Source organism: Xyrauchen texanus, chromosome 1, assembly GCF_025860055.1.
Source record: "Xyrauchen texanus isolate HMW12.3.18 chromosome 1, RBS_HiC_50CHRs, whole genome shotgun sequence".
NCBI lineage: Eukaryota > Metazoa > Chordata > Actinopteri > Cypriniformes > Catostomidae > Xyrauchen > Xyrauchen texanus.
In genome coordinates, this window is record NC_068276.1 from 17,924,398 (window position 1) to 17,931,014 (window position 6,617).

A 6,617-nucleotide genomic window follows, 5' to 3' on the forward strand; every position below is an offset into this window, starting at 1 on the left:
ATAAAACATTTTATTTCTCTAAAACAGTTTATGTATCCTGGAGAGTAAGAATATTTGAGAGGCTGGGGGAGTAGCACTGAGTGTGGTTTTGTGAAGAATATTAAAAAAGGGCCCCTTGCAAATACTCAGGCCGTGTGACTTTGTATAAACTCTGGCATCAACTCACAATCTTTTTCTAAAAGACCTCAAACAAACGTTCCTTTTCCATGTTATTTTCCTGAGTTACACAAGCTGAAACATTTGGGCCCTTATGTGTTGGAAAATAGCAATTATAAATAAATAGTAAATAAATAGTTTATGTGGTAAATTCATTTTTTATTGGGTTAATGCTGTATGTATTGAAGCAAAGCTTACATTAAGCATTCTTTTAAATATCTAATGTGGCTACCAAAGTCTTGCCGTGACATGCTTCCCATAAGACAGAAGAGATCTCTTTAATATCTCAATTATTTCTTCTAGATACAATAAGATTAAATATAGTGCATTCTAGACTATTGACTGAAGTGTCCTGGTTCCAGGTATTGACTGGCCATCAGTAGAACCAGGACTTGCTGTTCTCAGGGTTCTCAAACCCCGTTTACACCTGGTATTAAGATGCGTCTCAGGTGATTCGATCACATGTGGTCAGACGACCCATCACTGTTTACACCTGGTTGCTTAAACACGTCTCCAGTGACAACTTGTGTTCGGATTTCGAGGGTGATGACATGCATCAATTGCTATGTCATTGTGTTACTACATGATAATGAACCACAAAAAAGTCAAAAAGACAAGGAATGAGCGAATAAAACTGGCACGTTGTTAGTCACAGTTGCATCTAAAATTTTATCTAAGCACAATCGCAACATTTTCCAGCAGAATTATCTGTTGTTTACAGTGAAGTACCTGTATTAAGCGGAGCTTCAGATGTGTGTGCTTGTCATCTTTGTCCCTGCATGTTGATATTAGACACACTGAAGAAGATCTGTGAAGTTCTCTTGCTTGTGTGTGTATTCTAATTTTACTTTTAAAGCCGCTCAAAACTGGCAAAGTTTAAACTCTTTATTTAGTGCAGCGTTTCATTGACAGGGGGATTGAGGGGTGGTGCTTCACTTCTTTCCAGGACGCATTTAGGATGGATTAGCATTTACACCTCAAATACAATGTGGTCACATATGTTTTTGGGGGTATTTACACTTGGTCACTTTGTGCGTTTTTACTGATCGGATTGCTATCCAATTATGAATAGACATAGTGTAAATGCCCGGCATGAAGTATTCAAGGTGGATATAAGTCCGATCACACAAACCACCACCAAAGAGTTCATTCGTAACTTGGTTGACTACCTTCATATGTGATTTTTGTGATGTAATCACAAAATGCTTTAGACCCAGTTTACCCACTTGTGATCAGATCAACTTTGTGTTAGATGTTTCTCCAAAAACTCTTAAGGAGAAATAAAAAAACAAACTCTAATGAGACAATTCTTGACATAGAGTAAGAGTAAAGGGCTATAAATGTGAACAGCATAGTCCAGATTAGGTCTTGAAAAATTTTATAAGAATTTGTTTGAATTCATATAAAAATGTCTGACTTTTAATGGCAGACTGTGGTATTTGTGGTATCTTTATAAATCCAAGCACAGTTTGAGAAAATGTTTGAGACATCAAACTGAAGAAGATAAATGTGAGATTACTCTGGACTTTTCCACAGGAGAAAACCTGAGAAAAGGGGGACCTCAGAAAAAAGTCTCGATTTGTTCTCCATTTAATCTCATTACTGTCTGATAGACTGTTAGATATTTTACATTTGAAATTTTTCCTTTTTATGGGGAAATTCTGGTTAAGTATTATTTAAAAAACAATAGTGGGCAGCAGTGTATACTGTGCAGTAGGGGAGACCGGGGAGTGTTGTAACACTGGGTTAGTTGTAACGCTGTCAGTTTGACCAATCAGAAAAGAGCTGCGATGATGTCATCAATATCGTAGACTCCAATTTCCTTTTCGAGCTCACATGAGAATTTGCATGTCTCTGTTAGAAACACTGAGAATTTTATAACCAAAAAACTGATTTTCAGGTAAAAAAGTATTTTTTTTTTATCAAGATTATTTTTTGCCTAGCTTTCATTCTATTGTAGATACAATGTTGCAACTTATATCACCTAAAGTAGCCGTTTCTCTAGTTTAATTTCATGCTTAGCATTCATGCTAACTTTAAACCCACATACCTTAAACAGTTAGCTATGTAATGGCTGGTTGTTGTGGGGATTGTTGTAACAGTTCATGAAAAATGTTACAACCATCCCCTTATGATGACTTTGTACTTTTTTTTGTTTTTTGTACTTTAGTATTTTTCACCTTTTTCTAGCATGCCTAGGCAGTGGAAGCGTAAGACAGACAGGGGTGTCCCTGCAGACATTTTGAGAAAGGCTGCAATTGAAGTCAGGCAGGGAAAATCTGTGAGATCAGTCGCCAAGACCCATTCCATCTGTCACGTCACATTGTACAGATATTGTAAAGCCGCAAAGAAGCTAAGAGAGGAGGGTTCAAGTGAGAAGCCCCATGTAGGCTACCGTAGTAGTCAGAAAGTCTTCAGTGAGGCACAGGAGGAACTCTTGACAGAGTATTTAACAGAAGCAGCTGATCTGTTCTATGGGTTAACCCCTCGAGAGGCATAATTAAAAAAAATGGTGCACTCATATGTTTAAGGAAAATATTTCACTCCACAATTATTATCCCCATTATGAAGAGCTTTTCAGCAACAATTAGTGTGGCTTGTTTATTACTTATTGCTCCAAAGGGGTCATACAACATTCAAGGATATAACATGTTTACTGATCACTTGCTTTTAGGTGAGGAAGTTTGCATACCAGTTGGCAGTGGCTAATCACTGTAAACACCCCCAGTCATGGGTGGAGAAATCCATGGCAGGAAATGACTGGTTCTTGTATAAATATATTCTTGTATAGTGTGAATCTTATTTTAGCAAATTACCTCTCATTGTTACATCCATCCCCAGCTAGTGTTACAACTCACCCCAGTTGTGGGGTGGGTTGTAACAACGGAACTCTTTGTATTTGACACTAACTCACATAATCTATGATTGAGTAATAGATGTCCAAGTGAGTTATATTTGTAGAAGACAGATATGGGTAGTATGTATCAAAATTTGAGAGACCTAGCACAAACAACCACTGAGTTACTGACGCTCAAACAAAAGGTGTTACTTTCATCCCCGGTCTCCCCTATGCAGTACGGTAGTATTCCATTCCCAACATAGCCAATGTTTTCATAATGCCACAGAGTTTACACTTTTTGGGGAAGTCAAACTATGAATGACTTATAGTTGTTTCTGGAAAAGAAAAAGGAAAAGAAATTATTTTTAACATAAAAAGAAAAATCAAAACCTTCACCTGTTTAAATAAATTAGGATTTTTCAGCTGTTACCTGAGCAATATCACACAGATCTTTAACTTTGGGCTTTTCAGAGTATACAACTGTATAACTAGTCCATATTTTCTTAGAGTGCAGACCCTGATATAAAAACAACCTTGAGGAGGAAAAATGCAGCTATATAGCTCAGGTGTGTCTACAGAAACAGAAACCTGTCTGTCTTTGTTCGTCTCCCTCAGCCGCAGGTGTTCTATAAGGACATCCAAATCTACATGATTTAGCTTGTCCTACTTTGTGCCCTCCTGGACCAGTGCTACTTAACAACTATGGCTACAAAATATAGAGCCTTTTTGAGGAAAATGTATCAGCACAACTTTCTCAGATCAACTTGTCTTTATGCAATGACTGATCTTGCTTTGGATTTGTTTGGACGTATTTTTACTTACCGGTATTTTTGATTACAATGCAAAAATAGAAAAAAATAAGTACTCATATAGTTGTAAGTTACTCAATATTAACTGATTGTTTATAGAACTGTTATATCTGTTTTTATAAGTTTATAGAACTGCAATAACACAAATCACAATCGTGTTGTTCTACTATATATCAGCATGGCTGTGATTTGGCTGTAGGTGCAAGTCTGCCAAAGGAACCATACTGATATTCAGCACAACAGCACTCTTGCTTGTTTGATAGCCTACAGTATTGATTAAATGATATACTACAAATTCCAAATTCCTCTTTCGGACACCCAACTGCACTTTTGCATCAATGCAGTTCAGACAGATTTACAGTTGTCTAAATAAAATATAATCCTATTCTGATTATTCAGTTTGAACTCAATGGCCCAGGTGATTTAGTGGCTTGCCCAAAGCTCCACAGGGTTTGCTGGAACACTATACGAGTCCTATGGGACCATACATTACTCCGCCCCGTTGATGTGCATAAATAACTGTGGATTACCTACTGTCAACTTTAATCCTTGTCCGTCTCTCTCTCTCCATATTTTTTCCATCTCCCTCTCTCTCATGTATACTAACACTTTCCATGTCTCTCTCTTTCTCTCTCTCTCTCTCTCTCTCTCTCTCTCTGTCTGATCTGCCTGAGCTTTAGGGACTTGGCTACTGTTCGAGAGTGACTACATTTTACGATAGCTATCTGCAATAAAAGACTAATTTATTATATAACTGATTATCAGCTATTTTATGGTACACAGTTACTGTAATATACTGTACAAGGGTATTGGTTTAAATAAACTTGGAAATGTTTACTTAATACATCACTAAACTGCTAAAAAAAGAGAGAGTCAAAATAGTCAAATAGTCAAAAATATATTTAAAAGTCAACCAAAAAACAAACTTGGCCATCTTTATGTACATTTTAGTGTGAACTTCATGAAAGCATGTCCAGTTCACATTTAAACTCAAAATCTAAAGTTATATTTTGCATAAATACTATTAGGATTTTTGCATTATGACAACATTTTCATGACAACTAACACACGTTACCCCCAAATTCCCATTAGCAAAAAGTGTCCAGGAGTTTTCGTTTTTGTAAGTCCCATTATTCTTAATGGTGATTTTTATTTTTACTGTATTAAAGTAAAGTTATGTAATACAATTATTTATTTATTTAAATCAGCATAAAAAGAAAACAACAAATAGCAATATTATTCTTAAACATTTCATAATTTAAGTAGTATATCATCTGAAATATCAATGGTCCTAAAAATAGGCCTTTTTCTTGAATTTTCTTGAAGCAAAATATTTCTTATTTATGTTTTGATTTTGGGGTGAAATATGACTTGTTATCTTCTTGATAGTTTTTGTGAGATTCACCCATTAGGGTTTTGACTATTCCATGGAAAGGCCTTTTTGGCTAAATTTTCTGATGCATACCTGTGAGATAATTGGTAGAGAAAAGCTAGAGTTCAGTACAGGCCTAGATGGATTTCTGATCATTTAGGTTTTTGTTCTGTAAAAATAATGCCAGTTCTTTTGAATATTGGATTACAGGTTATATAAAGCCTCTCAAAATCAGTTTCATCAATGCAAAGCACAAATTATGTCCCAGAGTAGCATTTATATATTGAAAGTATCATTCTCTGAACAAATGAATGTGTGTCTGAAAGTGTGCATATGTTTGGTTAAGCAAAAACCACATGGGAATTAAGAAAGCCATTATTTATAACTCAAAATTAAGCAACTTTATCAGTGCATGGGAGTGTTACAAAACAGCTTACGTCTCACTATGTGAATACAAATGATGTGGTAATGAGTATTTTTGTAAGATATTAAGAGGTTAAAAAATTGCCTCAGCTTCACCTCACTTTACCCATTACCCTCCTTTTGGATGACTGCTGCCTTGCGGCTATGCTATGGATGAATGATCTCTCTCACTCTCTTGCGCCAACACTCTGGTGTAGTAGAGAAATTCACCTCCATCAGTGCCAGTAGCTGTGCATGCATAAACCCACTGCTCTTCAAGGAGCACTGAAACACATGTGGCACTACCACACAGGGAGCATGGCTCCTTGCCACTAGAGCTTCAAACAGTCTCAGTGTGTGTATGGGCTTGTTCCTGAGTCTGAGGGTGCATGAGAGACTTAAAGCAGCATCTAAAAAGTGGCTTGCCATACCGCCTCTTTGATAGGAGTTAGGTTTCCTGAGGGGTTAAAGAGACTCTTCTATACATTCACCATCCTAAGCCAGAGACATTTTATTTTACAGGCATTCCTCTTCCACTCCTCCCTTCTCTCTTTTTCATCCTCAACTTTCTCTCCTACAACTTTCCCTTCATTTCTTCCTGTATCGCAACCACTAATTCTTCCCATTTTCTGTCCCATCTTATTGACTGCTAGTGGGAGTTTGAATGTTGCCAGTGAGACCAAATCTGGAGTCCAGCCAGGGAAACTGCTTTCATCGTTGTTCCCTCTATAGCACAGAAAACCCAAACAAATGAACCCTGAACCACTTGTGAGATTTCCTCAACTACCTCCAGACATGAAACCTAATCTGATTTGCAGTCTCTCAAGTCTGTCTTTCTCACTTTATTTTCCCAGTTCTTTCCTTCACTTTCTTTTCTCCATCTGCCTTTCTCACACTGTCTGTCTGTCTCTCTTTTTATCTCACTCCCATTGTGCCATCTCTTTCTCACCCTTGTACCCTCTCTCCCTCCTACTTAAGCTCTTGAATCCTTCCTCAAATTGAGAGGGGTGGAGTGGGGGGGGGGGCTTCTCATTCAATA